This window comes from Mytilus edulis, chromosome 12 (genome assembly GCF_963676685.1).
Source record: "Mytilus edulis chromosome 12, xbMytEdul2.2, whole genome shotgun sequence".
NCBI lineage: Eukaryota > Metazoa > Mollusca > Bivalvia > Mytilida > Mytilidae > Mytilus > Mytilus edulis.
In genome coordinates this window covers 8,303,940-8,322,925 of record NC_092355.1, presented here as the reverse complement: position 1 = coordinate 8,322,925, position 18,986 = coordinate 8,303,940, and the positions used below count along the sequence as shown (strand labels likewise).

Below are 18,986 nucleotides of genomic sequence, written 5' to 3'. Positions count from 1 at the left end.
ATTGACAACTAGATACCCCAATGATGATTGTGGCCAAGGTTGGTAAAATTTGGCCCAGTAGTTTCAGAGGAGAAGATTTTTGTAAAAGCTAACGACGGACGACGGATGACGGACGCCAAGTGATGAGAAAAGCTCACTTCGACTTTTGGGCCAGGTGAGCAAAAAAATGAACTGTGTGACAATAAACTTACAGCATATTTTTTGTTAGTTTAATGATTAACTGCCTATGGTTATTCATTATATCCTCTTGTTGCAAGAGATGAACAGCAAGGTCGGGGCACGCCTCTTTCGTACTGTATCTCGTCAGATGATACTGGTGAAGTTGTCAAAATATTTTTGAGATCTCTGAAGACTACGGCTGAAAATCATGGATTTGATTTCTATCCAAGGTTTGTGGGTATCAAAGTTGACAATATTTCGAATTCAATATCATTGCTTATTAACACTTTTCATTTTCGTGTTATTATTTGTTTACAATTAGTTACATTATTCGGAGTCAACACCAAATCTGATATGGATATAAAAGATAAATAAAGGCCATTCAATTATATCTTTTAATTAATTTGTCTGTAAAAATTACAGGTTAAACTATGACATTATTCACATATTCTTGCAGTGATAGTTATTTGACAATTGACCAATAGACAATGCTATGAAAGATTCATCTAAAGAAACATTTTTTCCTGCATATCAAAATTAATACAATAAGGTCAACAACAATTTCAGTTGAATTTTGGCAAAGAGTATTAGATAAATAATTTTGCATAATATTATTTATCTCATGGACTAATGAAACTTACAAAAAACATCAATTTCCTTAAAAACTTTTGAGAGTGATCTATGGATGGCCATAAAACCAGAGCATGTAAGATTAATTCATAGTCAGGTTTACATTCGTTTCTTTGTGTGTTACATTGTAGTGTTGTGTCGTTGTTCTCCTCTTATATTTAATGCGTTTCCTTCAGTTTTAGTTTGTTATCCCGATTTTGTTTTTTGTCCATGGATTTATGAGTTTGAACAGCGGTATACTACTGTTGCCTTTATTTACATATAACATAATAATTAAAGCTTTGTTGGGCTTGTTTCCAAACTTTTCAATCACAAATTGAGAATCTAGTTGATATAAAAAAAATAAGAATTTACATAATTATTTACAAATTAACAAATAGTATTATAGAATAAAATCAATATGAGATAAAGATACAAATTGTTTATACTATAAAAAAGAAGATGTGGTATGATTGCCAATGAGACAACTATCCACAAAAGACCAAAAACATTAACAACTATAGGTTATCGTACGGTCTTCAACAATGAGCAAAGCCCATACCGCATAGTCAGCTATAAAAGGCCCCGATAAGACAATGTAAAACAATTCAAACGAGAAAACTAACGGCCTTATTAATGTAAAAAAAAATGAACGAAAAACAAATATGTAACACATAAACAAACGACAACCACTGAATTACAGGCTCCTGACTGCAGTGTTACATTTTGTTAACTAGATCTTTTATGGTAGACAGAGATACCAAAGAAATCAGCGCAATTAATAAAGTATTCCCAAACAGCTCCGTTTTACTTTGCTGGTTTCATGTTTTACAGGTATTATATCATTCAATATATGTATCATACATTTTACCTTATTCTTTATGGGAAAAAAATCAGTTATTAAATGAGAGTTATTCTGTGAAATTTCACTCTATTGAATCAATAGGTATTAATTGCATTGGATTTAACATTTTATATCTTGTTTTTGTTTATAAGCCTCAGGTCAGTTTTGATTTAATAAATCAACTCTTTCGCATTAATACTTTCATAGATCAAATATTATCTTGTTGAAAAATAATTAGTTATGATATATTCAAGACAATATTAAGTTATTATTATCAAGAAATCTTTAAGACATGAACTAAATATAAATGATTTGGTTTACAGGCTGTGTACATATTTTTGAATAAAAAAGAATCTGGTGTATCAGGACCCATGCACGCACAAACCAGAAAAAAAGTTATTGACTATATCAGAACTATGAAAATATGTACCAAGGTAATCAAACGTGCTAGTTAAGACAAATAAAATATAATGAACCTATGATACCACAGTGAAACAGAATAATTTCTAAATTGGTAAATAATTTTGAGTTGGTCCTGACAAATTCAAATAATGTATTCGAATATTAAATATGTACTAAGTGAATGTTAATTTACATAGTATAAATGGACCTGAATCTGATATTTTTTTTTATAACAGTCTTATATGCAGAGGATGTGAAACATTGTTTTTAAAAAATAATCACGAGTGTGTTGCCTCACAATGAAACACGATTGGTTATTGATATGTTAATATTATAAGAAAAATCCCTGTAGAAATGAGACATCAGTAGGATCTTTTTCTCTTTTTCCAATATTGTAATTGTTTAAATATCAAAAGATGATAAATCATATTAACAAGATTTTTCAAAATGAGTCAATTAAAACGCAATAATAATAATAAAAAAAAATACAATCAATGAATTTTGGTTGATAAAAGAAAAAAGAAAAAACCCAGTAAAACCTATTGCAATGAATCTCTATTGAATTATATCAGTACAATAATCTATAAATTCTGTTTCTATACTCAAAAGAAATGTGTCAATATAATTTTTCATCAGAAAGAAGACTTTTTTCAAAAAGTTCAAATGTTGCAAGAGAAGATGCATTCGAAACAAATAACAGACTACTTGTTAGACAACTGGTGTACTGACAAGTGGGGATGTCGATGGGCCAACTATGGAAGACATTTTTTATGAAGATCAAGATAGAAATAACTTAGTTGAAATGTTATTAATACATTTTATTACTATACACCTTATATATTACAAGATCGAAATTTTAAGCATCATTTAATTATTATCTGTTTGATAATAGTAACTAAGTATATTTTATTTTGAGGATACATTTCTGAACTGTCTCTGTTTTTATGACCTGAAGTATAGAAAGTGTTACACTTTGTCTAAATCTTACTTCTTCGTGGGTAACGAAAGATTTAAAATGATATAAACTATACAATTTTTAACTATACGGAGAGATTATTGCCGTTCTTTCATGATAAGGTTATGCAAATTTAATACAATATCATAATCGTCAATGCAAGTCGATAATTACATAAAAGCAGACAAAATAAAAAATGTAGTCTAGCAAAACCTGATGTGTATGAGAACATTAAAAGAAAAAAATATAATGCTACTTATAACATTCAAATGTATACACATTAAAATCTTATGTACTTTCTATTTGTACATTCAAACATAAATCATAAATTCAAATTCATTAACATTTTTTCATTTTCAGGTTTTTCCTGGGCACGAAATACCATTTCCTTGGTGGATATGCCAATAGCAGAGTAAAGGACTTACTAATCCTACTCCATGGAAATGTAACTATGTTTTATGAGTAATTAAGTTTAAATTGTCACAATCCTGTTCTTCTTATCGTTCACTTATATCGTCTGAAATTAGAAAGATCATTTCAATTTAAGATGCAAATACATTGCGTATTAAATAATGTGAATTCAATTTTTTTAAGAAATAATTTATTAATAGATCTTTGAATTATGTTTTCATAATCAAAAATAAATAAAAAAGATCGTAATTTTAGCTATCTAGATGAACTGGACAAGATTGGTCGCCTGAAAAATATGGGAGGACAAAGGGAAGACAAAAGTAAATTGATAGCAGAGAATATTCTCAAGGCAGGACTCGACCAAACTGTGCAATGGACTTCTTCCACAGAATGCACTGTTCTATCACAGACAGCATTTGGGACGATTTATAATGTGGACAATGTCAATGTAGTGTGCAACTGTCCAGCTGCAACTTATTATCTTAAGTCAGTTCAACAATGTTTAAAAGTACACCATCAAGTATGAATTGTTGAAATCAAGATAATTAATTTCGGGTGCCGTAAATGGTCCCGGAAATGCTTACCCTTCTGGAGCACCTAATTTTACTTCAGATTTATAGTGGAGTTCGTGTTGTTTATTATTGTTTTTTTACTGTTGTTGTAAATGTCTTTTGGTTTTATGAGTCTCCTCGGTTTTGATTGTTTTTGTCTTCCAACAAGGCGTTATCAACCGTCATCAGGTTAATCATTAGCCTCATCAACTTGTCTAAAACAATGCGATCCAATTTAAGTAAATCTTTACTGAATGTTCATTGGTGGTTTTGTTTAAAGTTTGTACAATTGAAAGTAAACCATAAGGGTACAATGCATTTATTTATGTTCCATTCTCTACTATTTTTCAGGAATGTGTAAGCATGTTCATTTAGCTGAATTGATTGCTTCTAAAAGCAACATCGACCTCACTGTAAAGCGCAGATCAGAACCAATGAATGTATTTAATGCAGAACAATATTTTTATGACAGAGATAACAACCAGGTAGAGGTTTTGTCCAGATGTTTTGGGAAATGTATCAGTTGTTGATTTGACCTCATTCAAATGTACATGTTTTGCCAATAGCCATGGTATACATTGTGTTTGTGTGATGGTAGCAAAAATGGTAGTTCCATCACCTGACATAGAGTCTACTTCAATCGATGAAACAAGACAACAATTAAAGGAAGACAAAGAAACAACCGACCAGGCTATTAAAAGAAAAAATAAGGAAATCAATATATATGTAAACAATAAAAAATTTCAGACAATTGACGTTAAAAAAAGAAAAATATTTTACAAGCAATCACAACGACATTACATATTTGTAAGACAACCAACTTTTCCAAAACAACAAGAAAACGAAAGCAACAACTGCTGTTTCCAGCAGAAAATCCAAAAGTTCAAAAACTGATCATGACTATTCAGTAAAAAGAAAGTGTGTTCTGAAAATAAACGGGGTCGTACAGTTAATGATGATGGCAGTTTTAAATCTACACACAGATAAAAAGGATTCATTCGTAAACCATTTCAATGAAAAAAATAATGAAATATTATACTGCTTTTGAAAAACTGCTTTTTCTTGATATTCACTCAATAATTTTATATGTTACATTGGTGCATAAAGGCTTTAAAAGTAGGACATATACAGTTTGCTCTTGAAATGTTTTGCAAAGATACTGATGTTACCAAATGTATATAATTTGATACAACAAATACCTATTCCTAATGAAGATTTTGTCAAGCAGATACATTGGCTAATTATTACATTGGTCTAGGTCTGTTTGCTGTCTCAAGTAGGTTATATTTTTTAAGCAAATGATCAAATATGTTTTAAGTTAAGATAATACGTGTGATGTGTCTAATAAATCATTACCTGGCAACATTGTCTCTATTGTCTTCCAAAAGGCCTCAAAAAACTTTCCCATGCATTGCCTTGTTAACATTTATTTTATTTAATTCGCCTATAACATGGCCAATAATTTCTCTGCAAATATAAGTTAAGACAGCAATTTTATTATTACAGGACATTTCTTTACCTACATAATTTTATACAATAACACCATTTTAAAACTAGTTTTAATAAGAATCATTTAATCTAAACAAAGAAAAGACTTTACAAGAATGCATTTTATTTTATTGACTTAAATATTCTTTTTAAAATGTTTTAATATGTTGGTACTATAATGCTTAATTTATGTCATTTATAACAAAAATTGTATTCAATAATTTCAAATGTTTCCTAGCTACAATACAATAGAGCATGTTAAACCGTTGAAAAATAAATGAGAAAAGCAATGTTATACATATCAACAATAAAACATAGGACGAAGTCGAATTGTAAGGCCAAATTAAATAGTAATTTGTACATCAATAATTATAAGTCAATTGTTCTACCTAGCTTTCCGATAAAATTGTAGTGTGGATTGTTTCAAGTTTATGACCAGTAAGAAGTAGATTGTATATGATTTTATAGTTAGTATTCCAACGATGCTAATAATTTCAAAATGATTGAGTGCATGTCAGTTTGCTTTGATAAGTTTATTATTTAGTACACAGAGAAATATGAAACTTGCACAACCTTGAGTTGTTTTTTACGTTTTGGTCGGGTTGTTGTCTCTTTGACATATTCCCCGTGTCCATATAGTTATATTCAAACAAAACCTATTTTTGAACAGCTGGTAGTATGTTTGTGTTTAAATCATGTTTTTTTTTCAATTACTTATGATGTGTCATTTCTCTGTAAATTAAAATGATACCTACACATTTCCATTCGCAGTTAACACACTTGTTCATTTTCTATATATACATTTGTAGACCTCGAGTGCAAAAAGATAGATTGCATTATAGACTTGATTATGAATTTATGATCTGAATTTTGTTACAAATTTAGTCTAGAATAATTATTGAAACAGATAAGGAATTAATTGAAGAGATGAGAATACTCAGTTTATTATTGATTGTTTAGAAGATGAATACATAATGATCATGGTATTTGGAAAATGTATGTTTTATATATTTCATGTTAATCTAGATGTTTGCATTTTCTATTGTGTATTTTATTCCATACTCTTAGTATGTAATAAAGATGTCAAGAAGACGATTGCTTTTGTAGCCATTATAGATCCAATGTTCGTAAAATCTGAATAATTGAATTCCCCTCAAACACTTTCTTAGTTTTTTCAATGTCACCCTTTTTTTGGGCAGATGTTTCATTTTTCGGCATACTGCCTTTTTGGTTGCTTCTTTATCGACAAGAGCCTCGGTTAAAGTATTTAAGGATTGTACTTGATAGTCAACAACACCTGCAAATAAAGTGAGATACAGTTGTGATCTTTTCCTGCAGTTAAGCTAATAAATATATGTAATAAAACATATTAAGCACCGTTATGAAAGTTCTTACAACTTAAAAAAAAATGTCTTACAGATTGACAAAGCGACATGTAAATGATTCACAGTAGACATATGATTTCTAATGATACAGTAATATACCAAGGGATCCTAAACTCAAGCATGAACAATATTATCGGCACCTCATAATGAGCTGGATCTGCTAACCATTCTAGATAACCTGAGACCACCCTGGTTTTTGGTGGGGTTTATGTTGCTCAGTTTGATTTTTTCTATATTGAATTATAATGATTGCAGTTTTGATTTTCCATCTTTTTTTTATTTTTTTGCCCAGCTTTGTCAGTTTGTTCTCCAAATTTCAGTTTGATTGTTCCTTTCGATCCATTCACCATTCCTTACCTACCAAATTCAATATCTGCATAAGGTGACCAAATATAACCAAATCCAATATCTGCATAAGGTGATCAGAGGTAACCAAATTTAATATCTTCATAAGGTGACCAGAGGTCCTCAAATCCAGTATCTGCATAAGGTGACACGATATATAACAAATCCAATTTCTTCATAGGGTCACCAAAGGTCCCCAAATCGAATATCTGCATAAGGTGACCAGAGGTCCCCAAATCCAATATCTGCATAAGGTGACCAGAGGTCCCCAAATCCAATATCTGCATAAGGTGACTACAGGTCCCAAAATCAAATATCTGCATAAGGTGACCAGATTTAACCAAATCCAATATCTTATAAGGTGACCAGAGGTCCCCAAATCCAATATCTGCATAAGGTGACCAGATTTAACAAAATCCAATATCTTCATAAGGTGACCAGAGGTCCCCAAATCCAATATCTGCATAAGGTGACCAGATTTAACAAAATCCAATATCTTCATAAGGTGACCAGAGGTCCCCAAATCCAATATCTGCATATGGTGACCAGAGATAACCAAATTCAATATCTTCATAAGGTGACCAGAGGTCCTCAAATCTAATATCTGCTTAAGGTGACCAGATATATAAAGAAAAAGATTTTTTTTCAATCAAACCTAAGTAGCGATTTTAAAGCGATCGATAACAAGTTTTAAGTTTAAATAGAAATTTGGTTTCAGTATCATATAGACTTAATGAACCTATCCATCATACTTAAAAAAATGATAAAATGAATACATACCACTTTCATCTACATTTTCTGTTGACATCTGAAAAAAAGAAGTTAAATATTGAATAATCGTATGGGAAATCAACTGATTTATCCAAATGAAGATACGTATACATTGACTTAATTATCGATTGTAAATGCTCTTGACAACGTAAGCAATTTCAATTATTTTCTAAGATTTAGTTTTAAATGATCATGGAAGATAATGTTCATTTTTTCTGTTCAGTGTTACTAATATTATAGTAAATGTAATGTTATAGTATTCTATATTTTTGCTGAACCAATGATATATACAAACCTGTTCTTCTTTTTCACCCTCTTAAAATTGTTTACACTTTCTACAAATGATAAAAAAAAACTCAACATTTAAAAAAGAAATTGTGGTGTAATTTCCAATGAGAAAACTAACGGCCTAATTGATGTCCATATAAATGAACGAAAAACAAATATGTAATACAGCAGCAAACGACAACCATTGAATTGCAGGATCCTGACTTTGGACAGGCACATACATACATAATGTTTCAGGTTAAACATGTTAGTGGGATCCCAACCCTCCCCTAATCTGGGACAGTGGTGTAATAGTAAAACATAAGAACGAACTATAAAAATCAGTTGGAAAAGGTTTAACTCAACAGATGGATACAACAGGGACCTATATTAACAGTTGATATAGGTCCCTGGATGCAAATAGAAAAACATCTAACAAAAAAGAGTGAAAGTGGCTCAGCACTTAAACATCCCAACAACAAAAGACCATTTGTACAAATCTGAGAGTACTCACTAGTTCAAAGCCAACAACAACTAATAAAACAATCATACATCTAAGACTACATATGACAAATTTTTGTAAATTTTAATGACCAGTGAATAACAAAATCCGAAATCGGCAAAAGGTGCCACGAGAATTCAAATAACCACAGAAAATGACCAAAGATAACTAAATACAATATCTGCTTTAGGTAACCAAGTCTATTATCTGCATTCGGTGACCAGTGGTAACACAATTCTATATCATTTTAAGGTTACTTAGGGTACTCAAATACCATATCTGGTAAAGTTGACCACATGTAGCCAATTAAATATACCAAAAAAAATGAACTTTTCAATCAAACCGAAGTAGCCATTTTACAGCTATCGATAACAAGTTTTAAGTTCAAATAGAATAATAGTTTCAGTATCATACACACTTGATGTACTATCCATCATATATAAGAATTATATTTAACAAATTAAATGCATACATACCACTTTCATCTACATTTTCTGAGTACTTCTGAAAAAAGAAGATAAACATATGATATTTGTATAAGTAAATTCAATTTTATTTATCCAAAACAATCTTATTGGATAAATAAAAATTGACAAAATTATCAACTGTCAATGCTCTTGGCAATGTTTGTAAGGTCAATGATTTTCTAAGATTGTGTTTTAAAAGATCAGGATAGACAATGTGCATTCTGTTGAGTGTTATTAATATTTTAAATGTAATATGCAATAAAATTCTATAGTCTTGCTGAACCAGTAATGCATATCAAACCTGTTCTTGTTCTTTTTTCCTCTCTTCGATTGTCTTACATTTCCTACAAATGATAAAAAACATAACATGACTTATGTTTTGATGACCAGAGGTAACCAAATCTGAAATCAGCATAAGGTAACCAGAGGTAAGCAAATCCAATATTAACATAAGGTGGTCAGAGGTCACCAAATCTAATATTAACATAAGGTGACCAGAGGTTACCAAATTCAATATTTACATAAGGTGACCAGAGGTAATCAAATCCATGCATGTTAAGGCCACAAGAGGTTAATAAATCCCATTTCTGATTAAGATGACCACATGTAATCAAATAAAATATTTATGTAAGGTAATCAAGAAACAAAAAATGATTTGTTCAATCAAGCCTAAGTGGCCATTTTACCAGAAACGATTGCAAGATTTAAGTTCAAAAAGAATAATAGTTGCAGCATTATATAAACATAGTGTATGTTTCCATAATATTAAAGGTTTGACACAATAAATTAAATGCATACATACAACTCTCATCTACATTTTCTGAGGACTTCTGAAAAAAGAAGATAAATATATGATAATTGTATTAGTAAATTGAATTTTATTTATCCAAAAGTTTTGTTTGTAGATGATCGTGAAAGATAATGTTCATTGTGTAAAGTTTAATCGATCTATTAAACTTAATGTAATAATATTCTATATTCTTGTTGAACCCATGATGTATATCAAACCTGTTCTTCTTTTTTCTCTTTCTTTGATTGTCTCAAACTTTCTACAAATGATATGAAAAACATTAACTAGTTGAATGTAAATGTTAATTACCAGAGATGACCAAATCTGAAATCTGCATAAGGTGACCAGAGGTAACCAAATCCAATATTAACATAAGGTGACCAGAGGTCACCAAATCTAATATTAACATAAGGTGACCAGAGGTCACCAAATCCAATATTTACATAAGGTGACCAGAGGTCACCAAATCCAATATATGAATAAGGTGACCAGAAGTTATCCCATTCTAGCATATAAAGTCCAACAGAGGTTAACAAATCCCATTTCTGGTTAAGATTACCACATGTAATCAAATTCAAAATTTGTGTAAGGTAATCAAGAAACAAAAAATGATTTGTTCAATCAAGCCTAAGTGGCCATTTTAACAGAAACGATTGCAAGTTTTTAAGTTCAAAAAGAATAACAGTTGTAGCATTATATAAACATAGTGCATGTTTCCATCATATTAAAGGTTTGATACAATATATTAAATGCATACATACCACTCTCATCTACATTTTCTGGGAACTTCTGAAAATAGAAGATTTCCTTCTAGTCTGTGATTCGAACTTGTAAAAAAACATGTCACCACAAATGACAAATCATGCAAAATGGATGAAACGAATATTTTGCTTTGAATGACTCAATTAAACTTAAGTTTGTGTTATTCGTTGTATTCAATTGCTCGGTATGTTAATTTTACTTACAGATAATACAGACGGTGACAGGCTCTAAATCTATGGTGTATTGCTAAATAGAAAGAAGAATTGTCTATTTTTAGTTTTCTATTTTTAGAACTACAATATTACTACACAGATGAGTACTATTTATAGGGTGACCAGTGTGGGCACCGTTCAGCGTAACTATTATCTTTGTGCTGTCGGTTTTCGTCGGTTCATGTCTGTCGTAGTTTTTGTACATTTTGATTGTTATTGACATTTTGTCGATTATACTGTTTCAAACATTCAAATGTGTCACATTAAGGCTTTTGATACCTGACTTTACGGTGTGTATTTTTCTCCTTGTTGAAGGCCATTAGGGTCCTATAATTGCCTGTCTATGACACGAACTAGATTCTAGTATATTTGATAAAATCAGATGGAGTCCTGCCAGTTAGTGCTTACTATAGACAGCCAAGCTGAACCTGTTGTTTTTTTTTTTTGTTTTTTTTTTTTTTAGGGGGGGGGGGGTAAACGCACTTGAACACTAAATATTTTTCCATCCATTATAAAGTCTGAATTTATACTGCTGTGTGCTAGACGTATACTTAGCAAATTGAAAATTTAAGTCTTCTGTTTAATTTGGCCGGACCAGAAATGAAATACGAGGCCCGTAGCCATCACGTTAACCACTAAACGGCCACGTCAAATTGGGTTCTAACTAACTTCGGATCATCACATTTAGCTAGTATATACAACGTCACAGCTAGACCATCGCACTACAGCCTATCCACCAACGCACTTCAGTGTAACGTAAAACAAGTCATCGTCACAATGACACAATCACACTTCAGCGTATAAACAAACGAACTTTAGCGTGGACCATCGCACTTCAGCGTGACCATCGCAGTTTGGAGTGTTATCGCGTTTCAGAGTCCTACACATTTACCATAATCTATTAAAATAGTACGCGGTTTTGAGCTATTTTCATGCGTTCATATTGTCACATACCGTAATATTGACATATCTTAACCGGATACGATCCGGATATTATTGTTATATATTATAATACTCTCCTGTATAAAAGGTTAATAAAATATCTTGTTATTGTCAATATGTCTTCCTCATAGTTATTCAACATGGTGTCAGATTGAACCACCGCTCATCATCATGAAATTAAGCCATCCGTAGATGGAAGCAATCTGAAAAGTTGCAAGAACAATCCAGCTACCTAAATTATCATAATCATGGATGCACTATCAGGATCACACCCCAAAATGGACTGGGAAGCGACAGACCTAGTGACCGCTTGGAAATCTTTCCAACAACACACAGAATTCTGGTTCGCGGGACCTCTAGCCAAAACTGCTGAAGCACAAAAATGTAACTATCTAATGATATGGATCGGCAATAAAGGAAGGGACATATACTCGACCTGGGATCTTTCGGAGGACGATAAAAAGAAACTTGATGTGCACTATCAGAACTTTGAAAAACACGTCCGCCCTAAATCGAATAAGATTTATTCACGATACAAATTTTTGAGCCGTGTACAAAAAGAAATTGACACTTTCGAAGAATATCTCACAGACCTCAAAATATTGGTTAAAGATTGTGGATATGCGACGCCGGAGGAAATGGTACGTGATGCCATTGTTTTTGGAACTAAAGACCACAAAGTTCGGGAGAAATGTATCACTGAAGGGTCCGAACTCTCGTTAGAAAAGGCTATAAATTTCGCTAGAACATATGAACTTTCAAAGGCTCAACTTAAAACTATGGAAAGCGAAGATAAAACAATTAACATGTTAAACAAACAAGGATCAAGATCATCAGGTAAAAAGTATGGCAAGCAATACACACCACAAAGGGGACCACCTCAAAATAACAAGGGGCAATCACCCAATTTCGCAAACAAATGTAAAAACTGTGGAGGTAAACATGAGCGTAGAAAATGTCCTGCATTCGGGAAACAGTGCAACAAATGCCATAAATACAACCACTTTGCGTCCGTCTGTCTGTCATCAAACAAATCATCAAAGAAAATGCACACTTTAGACATATGCAGTGAATCTGATGATGATGAACTTTTTGTAGCAACAATTGATAATCAAGAATTAAATACCGACGAATGGACCGAAACAATCAACGTCAACGACGTACCAGTTAACTTTCAGCTAGACACAGGTGCAAAGTGCAACGTACTTTCCCTAAACAAACTGAAAACCATTTGTTCGCATCCTATCATTACTAAACAGGTATCGCCACTACGTTCATACTCAGGACACATCATTGACACTGTTGGAGTAATTAATCTTAGGTGTAGTTATAAATGCCAAGATCATGCCGTGAAATTTCACATTGTAGACCGTAATGTACAATCTGTCATAGGTGCCAAAACATGTGAAGCCATGAAACTCCTAAAGCGCATACATTCAATCACTCAAACAATCAATCCGCAAGAAACGACAAAACAATTTTTACCAGAAAATATGGAACACCAATATGGAGATTTATTCACAGGATTAGGATGTCTACCAGGAACACATAAGATACGTATCAACAAAACTGTAGCACCAGTTGTACACGCACCGCGTAAGATACCCATAGCTATCAAAGACAAAGTCAAAGCTGAACTCGATCGTATGGAGGACATTGGTGTAATCTTCAAACAGCAAGAACCTACACAATGGGTCAACTCAATGGTTACTGTCATTAAACCAAACAGCAAAATTCGAATATGCATCGATACACGTGATCTGAACAAGGCAATTTTACGTGAACATTATCCGTTAAAAACAGTAGAAGTTATATCGCAAATGCCGAACGCTAAAGTCTTTAGTAAATTGGATGCCACCAGTGGATTTTGGCATATTCAACTAGACGAACCTAGCTCAAAGCTATGCACATTTAATACACCATTTGGACGTTATAGATTTGCTCGCTTACCTTTCGGAATAAATTCAGCATCGGAAGTATTCCAGAAAATTGTGTCTGAAATGGTATCCGACATTGAAGGAGCAGAAGCGATTATCGACGACATTCTTATTTGGGGATCAGACCAAAAAGAACATGATATGCGTCTTAAACAAGTTCTAGACAGAGCTCGAGAATACAACTTGAAACTCAGTGCCGGAAAATGCGAAATCAGCAAACCGGAAGTAACATACGTTGGACACCGTCTAACAAGTGAAGGCGTGAAACCAGACCCAGAAAAAATCCGTGCAGTTAATAACATGTCAAAACCGGAGTGCGTCAAGGATCTGCAAACCTTCATGGGTTTTATTCAGTATCTTGGCAAGTTTATGCCAAACATGTCAACAGTCAGTGCACCGTTAAGAACACTTTTAGAGAAAAACACAGCATGGCACTGGGATGAAAAACAAGAAACTAGCTTTCAGAAGTTGAAAGAAATGGCAACAAATGCACCTCTGCTGCAATACTACAATCCGAACAAACCGCTTACACTCAGTGTTGATGCTAGTTCAAAAGGACTTGGAGCTGTACTGATACAAAATCAGAAACCAGTTGCATATGCCTCACGTGCTCTTACTCAAACACAACAACGATATCCACAGATCGAGAAAGAAACTCTTGCAATTGTTTATGGATGTAATAAATTCCATGAGTACGTATATGGTCGCCGTGTTCAAATAGAGACAGACCATAAACCGCTACAATCAATCTTCCTGAAACCGCTTCACCAAACACCGCCTAGATTACAGAGACTTTTAATAGCATTAGAAAAGTATGATCTTAAAGTTGACTATAAACCAGGCAAAGAGATGTATCTAGCAGATCATCTCAGTAGATCGTTCCTAAAAGAAACAAAGGAAGTATTAGTACCAGACTTACACGTGAATGACATTCATTTGATATCATACTTGCCAATTGCACCAGAAATGTATGCTAAATTTCAGAAGGAAACTGCAAATGATGAACACCTTCAGGAATTACAAGATGTCATATTTAATGGATGGCCAAATGAAAAATCTGAACTTATACACTCTTTGAGGCCATATTCGACTTACCGTGATGAACTTTCAGTCATCGATGGACTATTGTACAAGTCAAACAAAGCAATTGTACCAAAAGCGCTACAAAATGAAATGTTGGACAAAATACACGAATCACATCTTGGAATCGTAAAGTGCAAAAGCCGTGCACGTGATGTACTATTCTGGATCGGCATGGGACAAGACATCGGGGACAAAGTTAAAGCATGTGGACTTTGCGCTCAACATCAGTCTCTAAACGCAAAGGAACCGATGTTAATGCCAGAAATACCGGAAAGACCCTGGTCAAAAGTTGCTACCGACTTATTTGAATACCAAAAACAACATTATCTATTAGTAGTAGACTACTACTCAAAGTGGCCAGAAGTTATGAAACTAGACAATGAAACTAGCAAAAACACCATTGATTACTTAAAAGGATTAATGTCAAGATTTGGATATATTGACGAATTAGTTTCCGACAATGGTCCTCAGTTTTCTTCATTAGAATTCAAAAGATTTGCTACAGAATATGGATTTAAACATACAACGAGCAGCCCACACTATGCTCAGTCGAACGGACAAGCAGAAAGAAGCGTTCAAACCATCAAGAAGCTAATTATGAAATCGAAGGATCCACACAAAGCTCTATTAGACTATCGAAACACACCGTTGGACATTGATCTTTCGCCAGCACAATTGTTCCTAAATAGGAGATTAAAAACATCACTACCTACTTCATTATCGCTATTGATGCCACAAAACGTCAACAACAGTGAAATTATCAAAAAAACTCGAAATTCGCCAAAAGAAAGCTAAAACCAACTATGATAAACATTGTGGACCTGAATTGAAACAGCTAAAACAAGGAGACTCTATTGTAATGTACACAGATGGAAAATGGAAAGCAGGAAAAATAATTCAAAAACACCACACTCCTCGCTCTTATGTAGTACAAACATCAGATGGCAGGCGTTACAGAAGAAACCGTAGGCATATAAGACCAACCGCTTACAATGGAAACACAGTTGAAAATGAACATTTCAAGAACAATCACAATTTAACCGTCCGTAAAACTTCAACTGTCTGTAACAATTCACAAACATTAGACCGCAGTGAAACCGTTGCGTCCGAGGAAAATGAAAGTATTGAACCATCTAACTCACCCGTGACACGTGACAAGATCTGGAAGAACAGTCAAAGTGCCAACCAAATTAAATGACTATGTAAAATAATTTTTTTGAACTGTCAAGTAGATTTTAGAAAGTATTTAGCTAGTTTTAGTTAGTTATCAGAAAAGACAATATATAGACTTTAAGTTAAATTGGAAAAGAGACATTAATCTAGTCAGTATTAATTTCTAGTCAAAACCAAGTCAGTATTAATTTCTAGTCATAATCATTCAGTATTAATTTTAACTGGATAATACTCAAATTCATTTATTCATTAAATCATTTCATTTTCATTTCATCTTTTAGAAAAAGGGGGATGTCACATACCGTAATATTGACATATCTTAACCGGATACGATCCGGATATTATTGTTATATATTATAAGGTAAGCGGAAGAAGGGATCCCGTAGACCGCCCTACGTCACGATTCATGAATTATGCATATTCTATTTATAGGCTATTTATAAACGATTCTGAAAATACTTATTCTAAAAATAGAATATTCTCAACATGTACAACTATTAAAAAAAAAAACGATTCAAAATCATTAACTTTCATGAAACACGGTGAATTTGCTTTATTTATTTTTTTATCACATGAAAAAAAGGAAAATGTACCGCATTACAGTAGCATATCATGCATATGTCATTGCGCAAATATATATACAGATTCCTTTTTTAAAATACACATGTCTTGATACATTTCATATAGATATGATCAACAGTAGTATTTAGTGCCTTAATTATGTTGTTAAGACCTGCAAATGTCACATGCACGTGGTCTCATGGCTTTGGATATACTATGGAGTTAATAATATTTTTATGATCCGTTTAAAAGAGTATTTTTATGTAGGCAAATTGAAAAAAGATGTAGCTTACACATGTTAAACATGTTACACGTAGTTAAGGCTTTACAGGAGTGTGAGAGGGTGTTTAAACTGGTCTGCGTTTAAAGAAACGAATCTGTAATCTGACCCCCTGTTGTCTGACAATTCTACTATAGCTGGACGTTCTATTATGAACCATTGTTACTTGTTTACAATAAAGCTACTGTTAGCATGGTTAGGGCGTTCTACAGGATCCCCTGGTCGTTCTACATGATCCTCTGTTGTCTGAACCTTATATATCTACTACAGAACGTTCTATAGGATCCCTTATATTGTTTGTTTATCATGTACACTAAAGGACGTTCTACAGGATCCCTTGTTGTCTGAATATTATATATCTACTATAGTATAGAACGTTCTCTATAGGAACAAGTTTTTGGTCAGGATTCTTCTGAAAAAGCTCATACCAAATTTATGAAATATATTCTTGGTGTAAACAGAAAGTCAAGTAATATAGGTGTAATGTCAGAGATTGGTAGATTTCCTATGCATTTTACTATAATTTTATCAATGTTAAAATATTGTCATAGACTGGAACGTTTGAAAGAAGGATTATTATTTGATGCATTTATATGTTGTAAACATACAGTTACATAGTTCTAATGTAAATACGTGGTATTCTATAGTATAGATTATATTCAGAAAGAGATTGAATTACCAAATTTTGACCAATCAATTGGTTTTTTATGTCAGTATGTTAAAAATAAACTATGTAAAAGTTCTTTCATATTTTGGAATAAACTGAAGCATCAAACCATTAACTCCGAAAAAGGGGAAAAAATGTTTTAAAAAAGAAAAATATTTAGAATTACAGGACTTCAAAAAAAGACAGTCAATTTGTAAATTAAGAATAAGCGCTCATTTAAAAATTGAGACAAACAGATATTCAAAAAAACATATAGAAAGATCTGAGCGTCTTTGTTCTAATTGCTAATTCGGTAAAGTTGAAGATGAGCTTCATGTTTTATTAGAATGCCCTCTTTATGATATTCAAAGGGACGATTTTTTCCAAGACATTTCTAACAATTGTTATTATTTTATAAATTTAAATAAATCTTCTAAATTTTTATGGCTCTTGACCCAAGAAAATGTTACTCTATGGAAAAACTGAACTGTTATATTGGAGACTGTTTTAAATTAAGGAGATCAGGTATGAATGAATGAATGAATAAATAATTTATTAAAGTGCAACCTGAATTGCCATTATATAATACATATGATATGAACATTGTTATTTTCAGCCAGCCTTATAGGCTTACGAAGCACTGTCATTTTAAAACATTATTATACATGTATAGCTACATTTGATTTGATATAAAATATTAAGTTTTACAGTTTTTACGTCGTGTAGTATTGTTAAAGTAAAAATGTTTATATAACATCTTGTCTTATCCTTAAACAGTCTATGATAAAGTTTGCCAACGTTTTCGGGTTGCTGATTAACAGTTCTTTTAGTGTTTCTTCTGGGGAGTCAAAGTCAACTGAGATGAGTTCTCGTCTGAGTTCGTTCCTTCTAACAGAGTAACGGTTACACAAAAACAAAAAGTGGATTTCATCTTCAGTCACATTGGAGTTGCACACTTTACAGATTCTCCGGTCGGCTGGAATATTTCGATATCGACCACGTTCGACTTCTAAAGGTAGTGTACCGCATCGAATTCTAGCTATACTCGATCGCTGTTTTCTGGACAAGAGATTCTGGGTATGAACACTGACACTAAGTCAAGTAAACAATTTGAGAATAAATACATAGATAATGTAATTTTATTATTCTTTTATTCACAATATATAAGTGGTTTTTGGCTTGATTCTGACCGATGCTTATATGGGCGTTTTTCAATAAAAGCGTAACTTTCAGACCTAAAAAAAAATGGAAAATCAACTTGTCTTAAATTTAATTTCAAGAGTTATTTTGAATACCTCTATAATAGACCTGTTTGTAAACAAAAAGTGCAATCTTAAATATTCTTTAAAATGATATTATTTTCATAATTTGTGTACTGTTTCGTAAAAGTCCCCTACGAAATTTCTTCTAAACACACATATTTTTTGCCATTTTAAATGTTTCC

General features: G+C 32.5%; 1 long non-coding RNA gene across 1 annotated transcript; it reads left to right on the top strand.

The window, feature by feature from the left end:
• The first annotated feature begins 260 nt into the window (after nucleotides 1-260).
• Nucleotides 261-1,644, top strand: LOC139499666 (uncharacterized). Its single transcript, XR_011658244.1, has 2 exons — nucleotides 261-389; nucleotides 1,506-1,644. It is a non-coding gene; the product is annotated as an uncharacterized lncRNA (long non-coding RNA).
• The last annotated feature ends 17,342 nt before the right edge of the window (nucleotides 1,645-18,986 follow it).